General features: G+C 42.4%; 4 long non-coding RNA genes across 4 annotated transcripts; 2 read left to right on the plus strand and 2 right to left on the minus strand.

Moving 5' to 3' along the window:
* The first annotated feature begins 623 nt into the window (after positions 1-623).
* LOC120728921 lies at positions 624-15,953 on the plus strand. The gene is made up of 5 exons (XR_005694821.1): positions 624-703; positions 815-888; positions 1,042-1,089; positions 1,226-1,411; positions 15,939-15,953. It is a non-coding gene; the product is annotated as an uncharacterized LOC120728921 (long non-coding RNA).
* Positions 9,207-9,989, minus strand: LOC120728922. The gene is made up of 4 exons (XR_005694822.1): positions 9,926-9,989; positions 9,741-9,814; positions 9,538-9,585; positions 9,207-9,403 (listed from the first exon to the last, which is right to left on the minus strand). It is a non-coding gene; the product is annotated as an uncharacterized LOC120728922 (long non-coding RNA).
* Positions 15,268-15,908, plus strand: LOC120728923. The gene is made up of 4 exons (XR_005694823.1): positions 15,268-15,282; positions 15,394-15,465; positions 15,615-15,662; positions 15,796-15,908. It is a non-coding gene; the product is annotated as an uncharacterized LOC120728923 (long non-coding RNA).
* A 5,027-nt stretch (positions 15,954-20,980) lies between the features above and the next one.
* On the minus strand, positions 20,981-21,614 carry LOC120728924. The gene is made up of 3 exons (XR_005694824.1): positions 21,395-21,614; positions 21,239-21,280; positions 20,981-21,166 (listed from the first exon to the last, which is right to left on the minus strand). It is a non-coding gene; the product is annotated as an uncharacterized LOC120728924 (long non-coding RNA).
* Between the last annotated feature and the right edge of the window lie 1,095 nt (positions 21,615-22,709).

Below are 22,709 nucleotides of genomic sequence, written 5' to 3' on the forward strand. Positions count from 1 at the left end.
TTCAAAAGTGAGGAGCATACCAAACTAAATCTGAGGTTTCAATAGGACAAGACTCCTTTATAATGCTGGGTAACGATGTACTGATCCTGTGCACCTGACGTGATACACCTGTGTGTGATTTTAACCATTTTAAATAATAATAATAGAACTTAACAGAATAAAAGAAAACTCACCTATCCCATTACTAAAGAATAGCACATGAATTTAACATATTATTAATATAAGAAATCAACAATATAAAATAACACAAAATGCTGGGTCACAGACCCACCCCCGGAACAGTGGTAATATACAACACCTGATTATTTTCTAGTTTCTTTACATTTTCTAAAAAGCCAGTAGATAGATATATAGATAGATACAACCTGGTGACCATTACCCCTACATTTTAAAGGGTAGACAATTATACTTAAAGGAACATACACAAACAACAGTTAGTTTTGTATGTGACTCATACCTGGTCAATCTCACATCACTGTGTTGCAGCAAAAAGATTAATCAGGTGTGTCCCTGATTGTTGCCCAATTGTGTTTACCCTTGTTAAGATGAGAATGTTTTCTAAGAGTTACAGTTTCCCAACAGTTACGCAAATGAGATTAAATCATCTCTTGCAACTGTGTATAAAAAGCTCTTCTGTCAGTACAGCATTACCACAATCATCCACATCTCTGAGACAGTCTGCTGAAGTTGTGAAGACCTGACGGTAACATTTCTAATCAATCTCTTATTGCTTCTGTGTTTTCAGTATAATGTTGGTTGAATGGTGATTTTGCTGATGGTTTTGACCACATCTCATCTGAAATATTGTTAACAGGTGAAATCACTAAAACCATGATCAAGGTTGTGTTTCTGCTTGGATGCCTGCTGAGCCTTGCTCTGGCAAATCCTGTAAGTGTAATATGACTGTAGACTGTGCTAGTGATGTTATCTGTAATATATGAATATATCTTGCACTGTGTGTAACTGTGTAACCAGAGACTGTATCAGTGCTCCTATCTTGTCATATCCAAACAATTCATTTGCATGTTTGTTTTTAAACAGAATGACTCAGCACACGAGCGCGATGCACGTTCTTCATCTAGGGAGCGGGTGAGTCTCATGTTTGTCTTTCTAGGTTTGAACATTAGACACACTTGACTCTCTGATATTTACATATCTCTAAGAAGTTATTCACCAGAGAATGCATTATCACATGTAATAATATATATTACTGATTCTCTTGCAGAATACTGGGACTTCCCTAAATCGTCTTACCCTGCTACTACCTCTTCTACAGAATCCAGCACTTCTGCAGAATTCAACGCTCCTTGCTTTGCTTCTTGCTGCTATACGATAAGCTGCTCCTTAACCAGCAGCTACAACTGCCATAAAGGATGAATTGAAAATGAACAAACAATGAATAAAAACCTATGTTAAATTGCACTGGGATTTTTTTGGTTTATTTACGTACTTATTTCTGAGTGACTCTGTCTTAAAAAAAGTAAAAAAAAACAAAACAAAACAGATTATTCTAGTCAATATAAACAACATCTCCTTGTTCATGCAGTTTCTCCCAAATCAACCCCCCCCCCCCACACACACACACACACTTTTGTCTGATCATTACCCAATAACATGAGGGAGACCTACCTGGAGCCAAGTGTCGTTCCACCCACTTGACCTCCGTCAGACTCTCGGCCAGGTTCCCCATAGCACTCCTTTTATTGTGGTTACATGAATATGCATAGGTTCATTAACATATGACGTTTCATACACACAAAGAGTACCTTGCCTGTGTGTGTGTGTGTGTGTGTGTGTGTGTGTGTGTGTGTGTGTGTGTGTGTGTGTGTGTGGGTCAGAGTGTGACCCCATGAAGGCTCCCCAAAGTCTAGTGGTCTAGTGCCAGGAGTCTAGTGGTCCATCTAAACAAAAGGCTCTTACACTCAAACAGATATACGTGTGTTTGCTATACCATATATCAGCAAGAGAAGATACGACCTCTCCTAGGAGGTGTGTGATCTTTGCCAGAACACTCTGTAGAGGAGTGAACACACCTCCCTCTTCATGCTACACAGAGTTGTTACAGACCTCCTAGGATGAGACATTCTTTCAATCTACAAATGATTATATACACTTCTAAGCATATGAGTAAATATTTCTAAGCATAAATGACAATGAACAATACAAATCTAACAGTGCACCCTAAAGCTGATACAGTGGTCCCTCATTTATCGTGGGAGTTACGTTCTAAAATAACCTGCGATAGCTGAAATCCCTGAAGTAGCCAACTGTATTCTCTTTTTTTTTTTTTTACAATTATTATAGCTGTTTTAAGGCTGTAAAACCCTTCACTACACACTATACACTTTTCTCAGACAAGCATGAACATCTTTACACTTTTCTCTCTTGTTTAAACACTCAAAGTTCAAACCTTTGTAGAAAAATAAGTCTAGTATTCCAGAATGAAATCAAGGCTAAAAAACTGTTTTCAGGTCTACAACATGGGAATAGAGCAGCTGCAAGAGAAGTCAACATTAATGCATCAATGGTACGGAAGTAGAGGAAGCAAGAAGAATGAGTTGTGTAAAGTTTGACTTTTCTGACTGCTTTGTTTCGCTTAATGCGCCTTATAATCTGGAAAATACGGTAACTTCTACTTTCCGTTAGCATGTCCAGAAGTCCAACTTTTTGTGCGATTGTTAGCAGCCTCCTCTGCCTTTTGGGTGCTACCGCAGGTGCCTTTGACGGTGCAAAACGTTTCATCAACATTGTTGTGTTTGTTGGGGAGAAAACTTACAAACATACAGTACAGCATTTTAGAGTCACACTGCTAGCGATCGAAGATGTTTGTAAATTTGACAAGCTGAACAAATTCTGTACTGTACAGGAAACCCGGCACAAGATTGGACGCAGAACACAATGCGCTGTGCAAACAAAAACGAAAACAAACCATGTAAAATTGCACCAAAAAACATTTGCGAAACAGCGAGGCCGCGAAAGGTGAACCACATTATAGCAAGGGACCGCTGTAACTCGTATGCTGCAGAAGAAATTGTACCTTACTAATTTGAAGATCATCGTTCAGCCTGGAAAGCCAGTTTGCATCTGTATAAAAAACGGCTATATAATAATCAGAATCAGAATCGTGTTTATTGGCCAAGTATATGTGCAGACACATACAAGGAATTTGGTTCCGGTAGATGGTGGCTCTCAAGCACAGCAATGTAAATCACACACACACACACACACGTGTCTATATATACACACATTACACATACATACACATACACACACAACACTGTGTAAACCAACTATAAATAACTAATCTAAACTTATATACATAAAATACAGAAATGAATGAGGTGGAATGAATATTACAGAATGTACATAAGGTGCAGTTGCAGTCTGGCAGTGGGAGCAGTGTGACAGGTCAACTGTTTAGAAGGGAGATGGCGAGGGGAAAGAAACTGTTCCTATGTCGGGTGGTCCTGGTCTGCAGGCTTCTGTACCGTCTGCCAGAGGGCAACAGATCAAAAAGTCTGTGACCAGGGTGTGAGGGGTCTGCGATGATTTTTCCTGCCCGTTTCCTGGTTCTTGAGAGGTACAGATCCTGGATGGAGGGCAGGGGGGTGCCGATGATCCTTTCTGCTGCCCGTACAGTCCGCTGCAGTCTGCTCCTGTCCTGTTTAGTGGCTGCACCATACCAGACTGTGATGGAGGAGCACAGGACAGACTCAATGACCGCAGTGTAGAACTGGATCAGCAGCTCCTGTGGAAGACTGTACTTCCCCAGTTGTCTCAGGAAGTGCATCCTCTGCTGGGTCTTTTTGAGGATGGAGTTGATGTTGGTCTCCCACTTCAGGTCCTGGGAGATGGTGGTACCCAGGAACTTGAAGGTCTTCACAGTCGGCACAGGGCTGTCTGATATGGTGAGGGGGAGCAGAGTTGAGGGATGTCTCCTGAAGTCCACTGTCATCTCTACAGTTTTAAGAGTGTTCAGCTCCAGATTGTGCTGACTGCACCAGAGTACCAGTCGCTCAACTTCCTGCTGGTATGCAGACTCATCACCATCCTGAATGAGGCCAATGACAGTGGTATCATCTGCAAACTTTAGGAGTTTAACAGTCGAGTTCTTGGAGGTGCAGTCGTTAGTGTAGAGGGAGAACAGTAGTGGTGAGAGGACACATCCTTGAGGGGCACCAATACTGAGGGACCGAGTTTCAGAGGTGATCTCCCCCAGCCTCACTTGTTGCTTTCTATCTGTCAGGAAGCTGGTGATCCATTGACAGGTAGCTGGTGACACGCTGAGCTGGGAGAGTTTGGAGGAGAGAAGTTCAGGCACAATGGTGTTAAAAGCCGAACTAAAGTCCACAAACAGGACCCTGGCATAAGTTCCCGGGCGGTCGAGGTGTTGCAGGATGTAATGCAGCCCCATGTTTACTGCATCATCCACCGACCTGTTTGCCCGGTAGGCAAACTGCAGAGGGTGCAGCTGGTGGCCTGTAATGTCTTTCAGATGGGCTAACACCAGTCGTTCGAAGGATTTCATGACCACAGACGTCAAGGCGACAGGTCTGTAGTCATTCAGTCCTGTGATGGTGGGTTTAGTCCTGTGATGGTGGTACTAGAGAACATCTTACTATTCATCACTGATTGATGGAAATAAGAACAACACTAGGTTTCTCTATAACACTCCAGCCAGACTGAGAAAACCCGGGGCTCTGTTGAGCCAACAGTCGTTTAACGTCAACTAGTGATGACTTTGTGAATTTCTTCACGTGTAAAATTTTAAACATTGAAGAAAAAATTGCCCATAATCATCGCACAGATGTAACATTGGCGCTAAAGATGGCGCCGAGTATGGCAGCCTTGTCGCGAGCTCCCCCAAACAACAGCTTTTTTCTGTGTTTAATTTTACTTTTCCTTCATTTTTTCGCGAGTAGCACATGTCTCCTTGTGTACGACCGACAAACCTTACTGGACATAAAAGACGGTCTTTCTTATAACTTTCCGGAGTTCAAGTTTTGCAACACGGATGCTCCGTTTGCAGACCCCCCATTCATCTCACCTGAGACGCCTTTGTTCTCTGGCCCTGGAGGCCGCAAACGCCGACGCAGAGGGAGAAGATCTGGCGTTCTGGTTCGACTGAGACGGCGCACTAACAGACCACCGTTACCCAGTTTATTACTGGCTAATGTGCAGTCTCTGGAGAACATGCTGTGCGAGCTTCGGGCACGGATCTCATTCCAGCGAGAGATGCGGGACTGCTGCGTGATCTGCCTCACAGAAACCTGGCTATCGGACAAGGTACCGGACTCCGCAATACAACTACCGGGGTTCTCCGTGCATCGCGCGGACAGGTCACAGGATCTTACTGGGAAAAGCAGAGGCGGTGGTGTGTGTTTCATGATCAACAACAGCTGGTGTGATTATGCGAACGTGCACCCGGTCAAATCCTTCTGCTCACCGGACCTGGAGTACCTGATGATTAAGTGCCGGCCATTCTGGCTACCGAGGGAATTTACAGCAGTGATTATTACAGCTGTTTACATTCCCCCACAAGCCGACACTGACCGAGCACTCAGGGAACTGTACAGCGCGATCAGCAGCGAGGAAACCGCACACCCAGAGGCAGCGTTTATCACAGCCGGAGACTTTAATAAGGGAAACCTGAAGAAAGTCTCACCCAAACTCCACCAACACATCCATTTTAACACCCGTGGAGATCGGCTACTCGACCACTGCTACACCTCTTTCCGGGATGCGTACAAAGCCCTCCCCCGCGCCCCATTCGGCCAATCAGATCACCGCTCCATCCTGCTCCTGCCCGCCTACAGGCAGAAGCTGAAACAGGAAGCTCCAACCCGGAGGGCGGTGCACTGTTGGACGGACCAATCGGAGTCTGCGCTGCGGGACTGTTTTGATCACGCGGACTGGGAAATGTTTCACGTGGCTGCTAGGGACATTGATGAATACACAGACTCAGTCTGCGGATTTATCAGGAAATGCGTGGAAGATGTCGTCCCATCCAGAACAGTTAAATCCTTCCCAAATCAAAAACCCTGGATTAACGGAGATGTTCGCGCGGCACGGAGCACCGCCTTTGCCTCCGCGAACACATCGGACTACAAACACGCACATTACCAACTCCGGAAGACGATCAAAGCAGCCAAATGTGAGTACAGGGACAGGGTGGAGCAACAGTTTGACAACCCTCGGAGTATGTGGCAGGGACTAAACACGATCACAGACTTTAGAGGGAAAACCAGCACACCGCAGACCACGGCCTCTCTGTGTGAGGATCTAAACGTATTCTACGCTAGATTCGACACAGCGAACACCAAGAGACCGGACAGTGTGCGCACCGCGGATGACGTCAGTGCGCACACTGTGTCTGAGGAGGATGTGCGGAGGTGCTTCAGGAAGGTGAACGCACGCAAAGCTACTGGTCCGGACGGGATTCCCGGCCGCGTCCTCAAGTCATGCGCGGCTCAGCTGGCTGGAGTGTTCACGCACATCTTCAACCTTTCCCTCTCTCTGTCTGTAGTCCCAGCCTGCTTCAAAATGGCCACCATCGTCCCTGTACCCAAATCCTCCACCATCTCCTCATTGAACGACTGGCGACCTGTAGCCCTGACCCCCATCGTAAGCAAATGCTTCGAGAAGCTGGTCAGGGACTTCATCTGCTCTGCACTACCCGACTCACTGGACCCTCTACAGTTCGCATACCGCCACAACAGGTCCACTGATGATGCCATAGCCCTGACACTACATACTGCCCTGTCACACCTGGAGAAGAGAGACACGTATGTGAGAATGCTGTTTGTAGATTACAGCTCAGCATTCAATACCATCATTCCCTCGAAGCTGGACAGGAAACTGCAGGATCTAGGACTGAGCAGCTCCCTCTGCAGCTGGATCCTTAGCTTCCTGTCTGACAGACGCCAAGTGGTCAGACTGGGCAGCATCACCTCATCCCCCGTCACACTGAACACTGGTGCTCCACAGGGGTGTGTACTGAGCCCTCTCCTGTACTCACTCTACACCTACGACTGCACGGCCACTAACAACTCCAACATCATTGTGAAGTTTGCGGACGACACTACAGTGGTGGGTCTTATCACCAATGGTGATGAGACAGCTTACAGGGAGGAGGTCAGCGCCCTGACCCACTGGTGTCAAGACAACCATCTCACCCTCAACGTCGCAAAGACAAAGGAGTTGATAGTGGACTTCCGGAGGTGCAGAGAAGTACACACCCCCATCACCATCAGCGGCGCTGCTGTGGAGAGAGTGAGCAGCTTCCGGTTCCTTGGTGTACATCTGGCTGAGGATCTTACGTGGTCAGTACACACAAACAAAACAGTGAAAAAGGCGCAGCAGCGCCTCTTCTTTCTCAGGAGACTGAAAAGATTCGGCATGAGCCCCCGCATCCTCAGGACCTTCTATCACTGTGCCATTGAGAGCATCCTCACTGGATGCATCACCACCTGGTATGGCAACAGCACCGCCTACAACCGCAAAGCTCTCCAGCGAGTAGTGCGGTGCTCTGAACGGATAATTGGAGGTGAGCTTCCCTCCCTCCAAGACATCTACAGGAAGCGGTGCCTGCGGAAAGTGGGGAGGATCATCAAGGACTCCAGTCACCCCAGCCATAAACTGTTCAGACTACTTCCATCAGGAAGGAGGTTCTGCAGCATCCGGTCCCGTACCAGCAGACTGAGAGACAGCTTTTTCCATCAGGCCATCAGACTGCTGAACACTTCATAGACACCTCAGCTTCACTACTGGAACTTTAACATTATGCACTCCATACTGTACAGTAACGCCACTGTTTTGCACATGTCTCACTCTGTATATTTTATTTTATATATTTTATTTATTGTTTACTCTATTAAATTTGTAAAATATGTGTACACACACACACACGTAGAAAAATATTTAGTATACACATCCAGAAATGCATATACTATTATATATTGTACATATATTTATTAGTTTCAGATGTAGCCATTCTTGTATTTTGCTTGTTTACATTATTGTATTTTGCACAACTCTGTTGCTTGTGAAGCTCGCACACAAGAATTTCACTCACATGTGCTGTACCAATGTACCTGCACATGTGATGTGACAATAAAAGTGATTTGATTTTGATTTGATTTATGTACAGCTACTTTCAGTAGGAAAAATTCAGGAAAAATGACAAAAGCTTTGTCCAAAAACTTGTGTGTCATGGCTGTGTGAAGGCAGGCAGGAAAGGTGGACCCAAAAGCAGGACTCACAGAGGCACAGGTGAACTCAAAACCCTCGGCTTTATTGTGGGAATGCAGACTGAACAAAGAACTAACTAGACTGGAATGCAAATAAACTAGCAGGCAGGCAAACAGAACACACAGAGTGGTATGAGGACGAACAGACGTTAACGACACCACACTGACACAAAGACACACTGGGCTTAAACACACTGAAGGAGTCATCAAGGAATTAAAGACAGAAGGGGAACACAGCTGGGAGGGATAAGACCTAACGAGACAGGGGGAACAAAGCTAGAAACACTGACAAAGACAGGAACATGAACCTTCAAAGTAAAACAGGAAACAAGACACACTTTACTAGGACACGGACTCGACAGAGTAAGACAGACTAGACGCTGAACTAAACCGGCAATAATAACAAAATACAACCTGAACCTTAGTCATAATGCAAAAACATACCAGAATAACTGAAACACAGATTCATAATTCAAAAATAAACCAAAGCATAAGGAACTCAAAATGCTGGGTCGATCCGACCCAGGACCGTGACATTATGGGCCAAACTGTACAATAAAAAGGTGTTTGTGAAAAACCCAAAACAAATTTTGTGTCTGCCTGATTTTCACTGATGAACTTTATTTTGCAGCTACCAAACACAACAGTGAGCAGAAAGACTAAAGAAAAAGTCAAGATTCAGTTTAGAAAAGAGAAAAACTAAAGCAAAACAAGCAACATTATGTGCTTTAAGGTGCAAATTTGAGAGGTATACCAGGGAATCAGGTACTGATTGAAGCCTTTCTTTTTCAGAAGAGCTACAGTATCCAGAGTTGTACGTAGTGAAGAAGTAGCGTTCAGCTAGCTACACTGCACTGTTGGCACAACAAGATTTTTAATCTTATTTTAAGACAGAGTCACACAAAAATAAGCACTGATTTTCAATAATCCTTTAAATAAATGACAAAAGAACCCCAGTGCAATTCAACATAGGTTTTTATTCATTGTTGGTTCATTTTCAATTCATCCTTTATGGCAGTTGTAGCTGCTGGTTAAGGAGCAGCTTATCGTATAGCAGCAAGAAGCAAAGCAAGGAGCGTTGAATTCTGCAGAAGTGCTGGATTCTGTAGAAGAGGTAGTAGCAGGGTAAGACGATTTAGGGAAGTCCCAGTATTCTGCAAGAGAATCAGTAATATATATTATTACATGTGATAATGCATTCTCTGGTGAATGACTTCTTAGAGATATGTAAATATCAGAGAGTCAAGTGTCTAATGTTCAAACCTAGAAAGACAAACATGAGACTCACCCGCTCCCTAGATGAAGAACGTGCATCGCGCTCGTGTGCTGAGTCATTCTGTTTAAAAACAAACATGCAAATGAATTGTTTGGATATGATATGATAGGAGCACTGACACAGTCTCTGGTTACACAGTTACACACACAGTGCAAGATATATTCATATATTACAGATAACATCACCAGCACAGTCTACAGTCATATTACACTTACAGGATTTGCCAGAGCAAGGCTCAGCAGGCATCCAAGCAGAAACACAACCTTGATCATGGTTTCAGTGATTTCACCTGTTAACAATATTTCAGATGAGATGTGGTCAAAACCATCTGCAAAATCACCATTCAACCAACATTATACTGAAAACACAGAAGCAATAAGAGATTGATGAGAAATGTTACCGTCAGGTCTTCACAACTTCAGCAGATTGTCTCAGAGATGTGGATGATTGTGGTAATGTTGTACTGACAGCAGAGCTTTTTATACACAGTTGCAAGAGATGATTTAATCTCATTTGCGTAACTGTTGGGAAATTGTAATTCTTAGAAAAACGTCTCATCTTAACAAGGGTAAACACAATTGGGCAACAATCAGGGACACACCTGATTAATCTTTTTTTTTTTTTTTTTTTTTTTTGTGTCCCGTTTGGATCTTTAGCCATCAGAATTGTTGTCTTAAGGCCAAGAAAGATGCCAAGCGGATTTATTTTACCAAGTGGATCATCATGGCCTTGCCATATTGGTCCATTTGATTGACCTTTATTATAATTATGAATTTATTTTATTTTCAGTTGCTACAAACGGGACAGACATGACTGGGGGCTAGGACAGGGAGAGAGAATGAAAGAAAGAGAGGGAGAGAAAGAAAACCAAAGGGGAGAAGAGACGGTGAGAAGGGGGGGAAGAAAGAAAAAAAAAACAAACAAAAAAAACAAAACACCTGGGTCACCTGTATGGAGAAAAAAAAACAGAAGAGAAAGCAAACAACAAAGAGCAACATAATAAAAAAAACGGCACCATCACAATAAATTAGCTAGCAGTAGATATCAGTAGATACTAAATAATAAACGATATTGTGCAGCACGCAAGATAGACAGCGCACAATGTGCTTTGAGGCAGCAGCCAAGAAAGCTGTAGTCCGCGTCTGTGAATACCCGTGTGTACACCTGTGTGCATACCTGTGTGGATCAGCATGCTTGCATTCCAAAGGTTTCTCCATGTAACGATCTGCTAGGGAGTGTGGGGAGCCACAGCCCCGTCCTCCAGGGTATGAAGCAGGTATGGAGGAGATCAAAACTCCAGACATCCAGAGGCCCCCAGAACACAAGAGACCAAGGAAGACCAACAGAGGGGCAGCCGCGTCACTGTCCCAGTAAGAGCTGAGGAGAGTCCCAGATGAGGGCTCACTCAGCAGCCGCGGAGCAGAAGCCAGGGGGAGTTGCAGTGACGCGCCCGTGTGCTCTGCCGGCAGCCAGCTGTGCCTGAGTGACCGAGCCCCAGGCCGAGAGGCCGGGGGCACCCCACCTCCGAAGTGGCCCGAGCGAGCCCCAGGCTCCAGGCCCCGATAAGCGGCCGCCAAGGAGTGAGCCGGTGTGTACCCGGACGCCCACCCCCAGACACAAAGAACCACCAACGCACCGACACCTGAGTGAGTCCGCCACTGGCAGGGGAAGTGGTGGTGGGTGGAGATAGGCCTCCAAACCTTGGAGGGCCTGAGATGTCCCCAGAGAGGTGGCGTCTGATACCCAACCTGACATATAGACACAGACATACAGGCACACACAGACACAAACATCCATTCCCACCCTCATGCTCTCATATGCACTTACTCCACACTCAACCAACGTGGAGACAGACATAAAGAGACGCTGTACACACGATCACACTCCCCAAGCGTACTCTACGAACCGGGTCTAGGTACCCTTGCCCCTGGAGGGGGGAACTGCACCCAGACCCAGGTGGTGTTACCCTTTTCCCTGCGGTGGGGAGAGGCAGATCGCCCCGACTCCGCAGCAGCAGGGAGGCCCCACACTCCAGACCGCAGTCGGACGGCCAACTCCTCCTCCTAGCCCCCCCGCTCCAGCAGGCCGCAGAGAACGGGGGTGAGAGAAGACTCCAAACCTCCCTCCACCCGCTCATTGTAGTGTTGATGCATGTGTGTTCTAAGGTGCAATTAAAACCCAGGAGGGTATGGTGCTACCTGCCAGAGAGCAGCAGGTAAGCGCATAGTCCCTCCTGCTAGCCCTCTACGTGTATTTAAAATTGAGAGGTGGGCAACGACGCCAGGGGTGAGGTGTACACCCTGATGGTAATTTGGACTCCATGTATCGTGCCCACCCCCAAGATCCTATATGTATGTGTAATGAGAGTGTGAGTAATGTGAATGTCTAAGTTGTGGGATAAAATTGAGGCAGAGGCAGCCAGAAGGGGACGGGGGGGGGTAGCCTCCTCTGCACCCTGGTGACATACCCCTACTCCAAGGCCCTGCATGTGTGGATGGTTGTGGTGGAGCGGGGAGAGGGAGGCAGCTGGAGATGGGGAGGGAAGGAAGGGAGGGGCAGGTGACCCCTCCATGGGGCCAGCTCCCCCGCTGACCCCAGTAGGCACTCCCATACTCCGCGACCCGCCAGGGAAAGGGGGCCCAGGCCCATCCAGACCGGGGCCCAGCGCAGCAGCGCCCCCCGGCCCCACAGACCCCGGGACAGTCCACCTAACCCCACCACAGAGAAAACTGCACCCACCCCACCATCCACTCATCTTGATTAATCTTTTTGCTGCAACACAATGATGTGAGATTGACCAGGTATGAGTCACATACAAAACTAACTGTTGTTTCTATATGTTCCTTTAAGTATAATTGTCTACCCTTTAAAATGTAGGGGTAATGATCACCAAGTTGTATCTATCTATCTATCTATCTATCTATCTATCTATCTACTGGCTTTTTAGAAAATGTAAAGAAACTAGAAAATCATCAGGTGTTGTATTTTACCACCGTTCAGGGGTGGGTCTGTGACCCAGCATTTTGTGTTATTTTATATTGTTGATTTCTTATGTTATTATTTTGTTAAAGTCATGTGCTATTCTTAAGTAATGGTATAGTTGACTTATTGTTTGAAAATTATGCTACTACATCCTGAGTTAAAACAAAAAAAGATCTCAAAAGGTGTATTTCATGACATAGAAACAGTAGAATGAAGAAATGTATCCAAATCTACGTGGTCCTGTGTGAAAAGGTAATTACACCCTAAACCTAATAACTGGTTGTGTCACTTTTGACTCCAAGAAATTCAATCAAGCATTTGTGATAGCAGGCAATGAGTCTTTAACATCGCTGGGGGATGGGGGTCGGTGGTGATGTGTAGAGAGAGAAAAAAATCCAAACATTTTACAGAACATGATGTTCATGTGTGATTTAAATGTGGAGGATAAAGAAAGTACTCACCTCATATCAGCCGTGGTGAGCGCCACCACACTTTTCATACACATTGACAATCTGTAGAAAATTCCTAAGTATTGTATTACTTGTATTTGCATATTCAAGTAGTATCTGCTATAGGTATAATCACTTATAATAATACTTACAGGTTGAACTAGAGTGAGGCATAGGAAACATCCAAGCAGAAATACCTTCAGCATGGTTCCACTTATTGTGGAACCAATAAGTGTTGGAAAAAAAAGAAGATAATGAAGACAATAAAGATGTACTGACAGATTCAGCCAAACAAATAAAAAAATGATCTTTTAAAATCGTTACATAGGAAATACAGTTGTGGCTGAGGTGTGGTCCCTGGTGCAGCTGCAGGGGAGGAGTGGTGCAGTGAGCTCAAGGGGTCAGTACCGGGAGGAGGGTGAGCCACAGGTGGTGGTGATTGACTGATGATGGAGTCTCTTTCTATTTCTCTATATAGTGAAGCCAGAGTTGAGCGGGGAGAGAGAGAGCTCGACTGGAACAGACTGTTTTCCTCGAGTTCACAACTGTCAAGAAAACGCAATAATAGTGAGCACAATCATCGTGTGTGTCTGGTACTTTTACAACAGTCATGTGAGAAAATAAGGGCACCGCAATTAATTATCAGCTCTTTATTAAGAAATGTTCACATATCACTGTCCAATCATGTTTTCATGTATTACTGGAAAAGTAAGCAACTTAATTGCAATTAAACAAAAATAACAAAAATAAAGAAAAATTTACACATCCAAAAAAACCCAAAAAAAAAACAGAACAAAACAAAAAAACCCAAAAATTTGTATTTTAATGGAGGAAAAAGTTAGGACACTCTACCCCCCCAATAACTAGTGTTGCCACCTTTGGCTGATATAACTTCAGTGAGACACCTTTTGTAGCCTTTTACCAGCCTCTGACACCGATCAGAAGAAAGTTTGCCCCACTGCTCACACACAGTAGACTTCATGATGGATTCAATGATGGTGAGCTGGCCAGGTGGTGCCTCAGATAAGCATCCCCAAACTATGATACTGCCACCTCCATGCTTCACAGTTGGTATGAAGTTCTTTTCTTGCAAGGCTGAATTTGGTTTATGCCAAACATGTCTACTGTTCTGGTTCCAGATAATTCCACTTTAGATTCATCTGTCCAAAGAACATTATTCCAGAGGTCATGGTGTTTGTCTACGTTTGTCCGGGCAAACTTCAGTCTGGTCTTAATGTTTCTCTTAGAGAGCAAAGGTTTCCTCCTTGCACACCTCCCATGAAAGTCAAACTTGTGTAGTCTCTTTCTTATAGTAGAGTCATGCGCTTTCACATCGACAGCAGCCAGAGCCTCCTGTAGTTCCAGTGATGACATTTTAGGCTTTTTGATGACTTCTTTGAGCACCTTGCGGTCTGCTCTGGGGGTGAATTTGCTTGGAGGGCCAGACCTGGGCATGGTGACAGTTGTTTTGAATGTCGTCCACTTGTAAATACTTTTCCAGATGGTGGAACGGCTGATGTCAAATTCTTTTGAGATCTTTTTAAATCCCTTACCAGACTCATAGGTGGCCACAGTCTTCTTTCTTAGGGCGTCAGACAGTTATTAGATCTCACTATGGCGTTCACCTCAACACTTCAAAAGTGAGGAGCATACCAAACTAAATCTGAGGTTTCAATAGGACAAGACTCCTTTATAATGCTGGGTAACGATGTACTGATCCTGTGCACCTGACGTGATACACCTGTGTGATTTTAACCATTTTAAATAATAATAATAGAACTTAACAGAATAAAAGAAAACTCAACTATCCCATTACTAAAGAATAGCACATGAATTTAACATATTATTAATATAAGAAATCAACATATAAAATAACACAAAATGCTGGGTCACAGACCCACCCCCGGAACAGTGGTAATATACAACACCTGATTATTTTCTAGTTTCTTTACATTTTCTAAAAAGCCAGTAGATAGATATAGATAGATACAACCTGGTGACCATTACCCCTACATTTTAAAGGGTAGACAATTATACTTAAAGGAACATACACAAACAACAGTTATGTTTGTATGTGACTCATACCTGGTCATCTCACATCACTGTGTTGCAGCAAAAAGATTAATCAGGTGTGTCCCTGATTGTTGCCCAATTGTGTTTACCCTTGTTAAGATGAGAATGTTTTCTAAGAACATTTCCCAACAGTTACGCAAATGAGATTAAATCATCTCTTGCAACTGTGTATAAAAAGCTCTGCTGTCAGTACAGCATTACCACAATCATCCACATCTCTGAGACAGTCTGCTGAAGTTGTGAAGACCTGACGGTAACATTTCTCATCAATCTCTTATTGCTTCTGTGTTTTCAGTATAATGTTGATTGACTGGTGATTTTGCTGATGGTTTTGACCACATCTCATCTGAAATATTGTTAACAGGTGAAATCACTGAAACCATGATCAAGGTTGTGTTCTGCTGGATGCCTGCTGAGCCTTGCTCTGGCAAATCCTGTAAGTGTAATATGACTGTAGACTGTGCTAGTGATGTTATCTGTAATATATGAATATCTTGCACTGTGTGTAACTGTGTAACCAGAGACTGTATCAGTGCTCCTATCTTCATATCCAAACAATTCATTTGCATGTTTGTTTTTAAACAGAATGACTCAGCACACGAGCGCGATGCACGTTCTTCATCTAGGGAGCGGGTGAGTCTCATGTTTGTCTTTCTAGGTTTGAACATTAGACACTTGACTCTCTGATTTTACATATCTCTAAGAAGTTATTCACCAGAGAATGCATTATCACATGTAATAATATATATTACTGATTCTCTTGCAGAATACTGGGACTTCCCTAAATCGTCTTACCCTGCTACTACCTCTTCTACAGAATCCAGCACTTCTGCAGAATTCAACGCTCCTTGCTTTGCTTCTTGCTGCTATACGATAAGCTGCTCCTTAACCAACAGCTATCTGCCAAAGGATGAATTGAAAACGAACAAACAATGAATAAAAACCTATGTTAAATTGCACTGGGATTTTTTTGGTTTATTTACGTACTTATTTCTGAGTGACTCGGTCTTAAAAAAAGTAAAAAAAAAACAAAACAAACAGATTATTCTAGTCAATATAAACAACATCTCCTTGTTCATGCAGTTTCTCCCAAATCAACCCCCCCCCCCACACACACACACTTTGTCTGATCATTACCCAATAACATGAGGGAGACCTACCTGGAGCCAAGTGTCGTTCCACCCACTTGACCTCCGTCAGACTCTCAGCCAGGTTCCCCATAGCACTCCTTTTATTGTGGTTACATGAATATGCATAGGTTCATTAACATATGACGTTTCATACACACAAAGAGTACCTTGCCTGTGTCTGTGTGTGTGTGTGTGTGTGTGTGTGTGTGTGTGTGTGTGTGTGTGTGTGTGTGTGTGTGTGTGTGAGTGCGTCTATGTGGTATGGATTGACATTTGACCTGCGCTGTACCTGGGCTCCGGGGACATTTGACTTTTTGCTGTGTATTCATGTGTCCCCCTAAAACATGACTTGTAAATGCATTTTTAAGTGTCTAAATAATAATTTTTTCTACTTCTTATGAGGTCATTATTTATCTTTTGACCTATTTGCTTAAACTGTAGTGTAAATTCATTTATTAAACTATAATTAAAAGATTTTCTGATTTTCTTAAAAGTCCACCTATACCCCTCACCTGATTTTTGTGTATTCCAGTGTATTGCACAGCGACGTTTCGAGTTAGAGTGGATGTGTGTAGGTACTGCAATTTAATACACATTTTCAATACACACGGCCGGAAGTCATTGTGATTGGTAGGCTATATATAGGCGGTACCTACAGGAAACGGCGCCACAACTTTCGCGCGCGTGCCCTTTAACAAGTGTATGTCGACGGCAATACGAAGACGGATTAAAAACACAAAGGTAAGCCTTTTTTAATGTAAAATGCACCATGACTTTAATACTGTATCAAATTATAGGTGCACAGGCCTATATTAAACTGGTTTAATTTATGCTTTATGGACTGTTAGTGAGTCTTTGAAGAAGTAAAACGGCCCCAGCGTTTGTCATTGAGTAAATAAAAGGGCTGAGACTAACCGCGTCAACGCGATAAAGCGGGCTAACCCGTGTTAGGATTTACTCGGTGTTAAAGCATTATTGTGGCTTAAACGTGTTAATGCCGACATCGTGACTAACGCGATTAACAATTAAACCAGCGCAGTCGAGTCAAAATCCCTGATGTCGCTGTTAGCTAATTTTGGGCAGTTTGTCCAATGTCTGTCCATTCTGCTGACAGCCCTAAAATAAAAGCAAGGGTATAAGTGTATTTAGTCGTGTATTTATTTATATGCCTGAAGAAAAAACTTCTTACAGTTTTGATGCCTAAGCTTTCTCAGTACTTGTATCACTCTCTGCAGTCGCCATTACAGAAATGTCACATGTCGCCATTTTGAGTACTAGGCCTTTAACATTTTAAAAGAAGGCATAAATTAGGACTATGAATAAGTCAGCTGTGTTTATGCTGTAAACTACACTACTGCTAGTTCTGCTACTACTGATGATGATGACAATGATGACGATAATCGTAATACTTATATGCTTTGGTAATACAGCCAATCAAAACGTACAGGAGAACATGCGAAGGAGACGCATTCCTCCACGGGAGGATGCAGTCTGTCATGTTTCTGCTGGAAGGGACAAACTGGGACTTGATATCCACTACATAAATGCCTTCAAAGGTAAGTTGGTCTTTAGTTTGGATTAGATTTGGAGTTTGTCACTTTGTCTTTTGTCACTCACTTGGTATGCCTCTGCAATTCAGGTCGGGGCATTTTCACGACTGTTCCATTCCAAAAAGGAGACTTTTTTGGAATACAGAGGTAAACTCATAACAAAAGAAGAATGTGAGCGGAGACACAGAGTTTATCATGACAGCCTGAAGGTGTTCATGTTTGAATTCAAGTTTGATGGAAAACTCTGGTGGTGCGTATTATATCAGTGTAGTTTGATTAAGATTAAATTACACATTGCTTTTGATTTATGAAAAAAAAGCTTCCTAACAACTAGTTAAGCTAATACTTTTTTGCCTAACCCCACAGTGTGGATGCATCTCAAGAAGATGGGTCATTAGGCAGACTTGTCAACGACAACCACATCAGTCCAAGTGTAAGATGAAAATATTAAACATCAATGGAAAGCCCCATCTATGCTTATTTGCAAGCAGAGACATAAGTCCAGGCGAAGAAATAGACTATAATTATGGTGACTCGGATTGGCCCTGGAGATGCAAGGTATTTCTACAATTGTACTTTTTGGAACTGATAAATTGCATACCGTAAGCCATTTTTACATTTGTACCTACTCAAATCGCTTAAAGTGACTTAGGGCATCTAGTTGTTCACTGAAATTGAGTATCACCTACTGTGCCTGGGGTCACTATAGCAATGCAGCCGAGCATCCAGTGATATAAATGCCACAGCAAGCATGGACGTCAAGGTGACAAAATGCCTGCTGCTCAGTCTATACTTTAGTGTTCAATTCAGGGATCACGCTGTTAATTTTGGTCGCTATTTCAAACATTTCAGAGTTTCACAAATGATGGCTTGGATTTTCACGAAGGAGGCGCACTCATAACTTATCGAGTGACACCATTGACCAGCCACCTGGTGGCATTCAGTCTATGTCAAATTTTCTGATCACTTTGGATGACTTGGAACCTTGGTGCAGTAGTTACTGAAAAACTACATGGTACTATAACCTACTGGAAAAACGGGGGTAGGTACTAAAGGAAAACAGGCAATTGTGATGGCTGCCACCTCAAAGCCTTCTAAAAGCACTAAAAAAATATCAGCAGGTATGCAGAAATAAAAAATGGCTTTCGGTTTCTAAATTTTAACAGTGATTGATGTTTAATGTGATTCTACACAGCAAAATCTCCAGTGTTAAATTAACACTAGAGAGTGTCTATATGGGTCCACACCTCTGAACAGGGCCAGGGGGATTTTCCAGATTGGCATTAGTGCAATTTACAGGGCATTTTTCACAACATTAGGATGTGTGCCACAGTGCAACACTGAGTGTTAAATTAACACTTTTGACAGTGTTATATGTTTAAAAGTAACCTAGTCAGTTTTGAAGATTAACAATGACTAACACTGAGCAGTGCTGATTTTCTAACACTGGAAAATAACTCAAAATTTTAGAAATATTCCAGTGTTAGAAAATCAGCACTGCTCAGTGTTAGTCATTGTTAATCTTCAAAACTGACTAGGTTACTTTTAAACATATAACACTGTCCTAAACGGCATGTTTTTCTTCAATTATGATGGTGTAATGTCTCTTGAAATAATTAAACAAACGCATGAGAGTTGAGGCCTTGTGGTTTTCCTGCTACTACGGGCACCTACGGGTGTGGCTGATGTGGCTGATGTGTCAGTGTCTCGCTGTTGTAATTGCAGTATGGTCAAACCAAGAATGTGTGATGTGCAAAAAAAGAATCTTAAAAAGCAGACATGAAAAATAACTGAAGCTGCAACAGACATAAAAATGAACACTTGATAAGTTAATGTAAGACATAAAAAAAATGACAAACTACACATTAATGACATATATGTTGATTCAAATATTAAAATTAATTTGAAGATGAGCTCAAATGCTTAACTTAGCACTAAATGTATTTGAAATGTGAGAGAAAATTGAAGAGCAAGTAATTATAATATGTATAAATTCTATCCAGCTTGACTTTTAGTTGTTCTGTTTAAAAAAAAATTCCTTTGTAGATCACCTTGAATCAACCTTCTTTAATCAAACACTCAATAACAAAATAAAGGAAACACAGATATTACGTATGACCACACATTTTTTTCACATTTGATAAAGTAATATCTTTCCATCATTTTAAACTGACACAACATTTTGTTTGCAACATCATACGCTAAAACGGCATACATAAAAATTACTGACAAGGGGCAATTTGGGTACAGGATCCAAATAATAATAATATATTGTTATTAGTAATAGCAGTATCTGTCTAACTATGTAGATAGACAGATAGATAGATAGATCAATAGATAGATTAAAAAGTGCAGTATCCCACAACAAGGTTCTCTTTTCAAATTATAATTTATTCTGAAAAAAACCCATCAAAGCATCAAATACAACAATTATGAAAAATACATATAATTCAGTGCATACTTTAAAAGTTGGTTGCCAGCTGGTTTACAAAATTAACCAAGTTTGCAAATTAGGCAGACATCCACAAAACAGGAGATTACATTTATAATGCACATTCATGCACACGTCACATCAAAGAGAAAGTAAGAGACCATACTAGCTGTGTTAAAAGGGTGTATGCTAATGACAATCTTAATTACTTTTTTTTGTCAAATCAGCGGAGCAAGCAGTGCTGTGCAATCAGTGAAAATATTGCTGAAGAGGGTGTGTTAAGAAGAAATAAAGCAGTACTATGTGTTTAACTCATGAAGCACAGAGCCATGCATTAACAGCTCAGCAATCATCCCTCACTTAAGCTGTGTTGATCTAGGGTTGGTGTTGTGTGTACCCGCTGACTGGATATTACGCATGCATGTCGTCAGCATCCCTCCCACTAATGTCTGGAAGCCTAGTCTCTAACAAAACTCATCATTACCTTGCTGACTGAATGCCTCTCTAAATTTTAAATGTTTCAAATCACAGTGCAACATACAACCTCACTGGTTATATAAGGTTTTTTTTTTTTTAAATTAAACAAAACATTCAAATAAGTAGGATCAACAAAACATATATAACATTGTAAAGGGAGGTTGAAGGATGCTGCAATACTGAAATGTGAAAACATGCAAACACATTTTTGAATGCCAATAAAATTTGGTTCATTTCTGGCTTCAAGGTAACAAAATGTAAAAAACAGACATAATTCTCACAGCATCAATTTCCCTATTATTATGCAGCTTTGTGCTGCTTATGTTGGAAAGTTCAAACCAAAGTAGTATCAGCTACTTTTTGTTTTTTTTTCCAGATCAATGCTATTCAACTACTGTCTCCCCTCGGGGCTGTAGTGGTAGACATGATTGTGGTCCTGGAAGTCTGTGTTGTGGTTGATGTTGATGGCTGAATAGGTGGTTGCACACATAGAATCGGAAACAGAGTACAGATATTGAATGAAGGTCTAATCCAGGGGTGTTGGCCACTCTGCAAAACCATTGAAAAAAATTTATATTACTGTGTTCTTTACAAACAATTATGGCATTATTTATGTCTTACCTCACTACTGTCAGACCCACTGCTGCATGAATGATGGCGCCTCTACAAAAACATAAATAATGTATTTGTTTTAAATATTAACAGAAAGGGTTTTGATATGGGATAAAAATTGACAATAAATATCAAATAAAACTATTTAGACATTTTTGTACTTACAGCAACAGAGCAATTGACCAAGTATAAAATCATGAGAAGAAAGACTTTCATCTTGCAGTTCAGAGTGTAATTCAGTTCCCTTGATAGTTAGAGCTCCCACACTAGAGTATGACAGTAAACAACACAATAATGAATAAAATCAAGCTCCTGCAGTCTATCTCCAAGACAGTCCTTGGCTTTTAAATAGACTCTGTGCCCACACTGATCTCCCACGCCAAATGTTACTTCACCTCAGATGTGGTCTGTTCTCATGGCCGCCTCCAGAGGCGAAACCAAACTAGGTGTGAACACAATTTCATTAGCAGACTAGATTGTGTTTTCGCAACATTAAAGGCCCGCATCCTGTTTATCATGCTGAGAAGCTTTGAGTTTTTAATCCCATACACATACAGACACACACATACTGTAAGATTAAAATTTATATTCATATTTCCAATCTAAGTAAAATTCAGAGCATCACCATGTTAAAACATGTTCTAGTTATATGGATATATATGGAAGCAAATATGTATATAACACAAATAAGCAGTTGCTGTCGAATGCAGGGATAAGTGGTTAGGCATTATATACTTGCAAAACTGTTGCCTTAAGCTGTATTTCCACCTGCAAAACAATACTTGCTCAATCTTTTCCAAATACTATAATCATCTTGTTGACATGTGGTGAACCTCGTTTTATTTCCTCTACTGTCATTAATGTTAGGTTGATTTTGATAATAGTTGTCATTGTTGTACTTAAACTGCATGTTCAGATATTCTCCTCCCCCACATGTTGGATGCTATAAAGTTTAACTGCTGGCACATTCCATCTAAAGGTTCTGGTTTCCTTATCTGGTAAAGGATGTTCCCTCCTCTCCATTTAGGGGTTCGCCTATGCTTGTATATGGTGAACCATGAAAGTTAACCCATATACGGGTGTGGGGAGATGACCTGTGGATAACTAGGAAATGTGGTTAAACGGTTGTAAGCATATATTGTGTGGCAGGAAGTCACATATACAGAGACACACACACACACACACACACACACACACACACACACACACACACACACACTTGCTCGCACATGCATGCACACACACACACACACAGTGCCTTAACTTTTATGGCACACTACATGGGTTTTACATTGTGTAACCAGTTTAAACCAGTTTGACCGTGTTTGTGTAACCCACGGTAGTCAATAAAAGAGCCTGCAAGGGGAGCCAGTTTGAAGTCGGCTGAACATCTTGCTGGACTTCCCTTGCTTGCAAGTGAGAACCGTACAGAGTGTCTTGCTTTTGTTTACAGTGACAAACCTCTGCACCAGCAAGGTAA

This window comes from Simochromis diagramma, unplaced genomic scaffold, assembly GCF_900408965.1.
Source record: "Simochromis diagramma unplaced genomic scaffold, fSimDia1.1 OVJJ01000302.1, whole genome shotgun sequence".
In the NCBI taxonomy this organism is placed as follows: Eukaryota; Metazoa; Chordata; class Actinopteri; order Cichliformes; family Cichlidae; genus Simochromis; species Simochromis diagramma.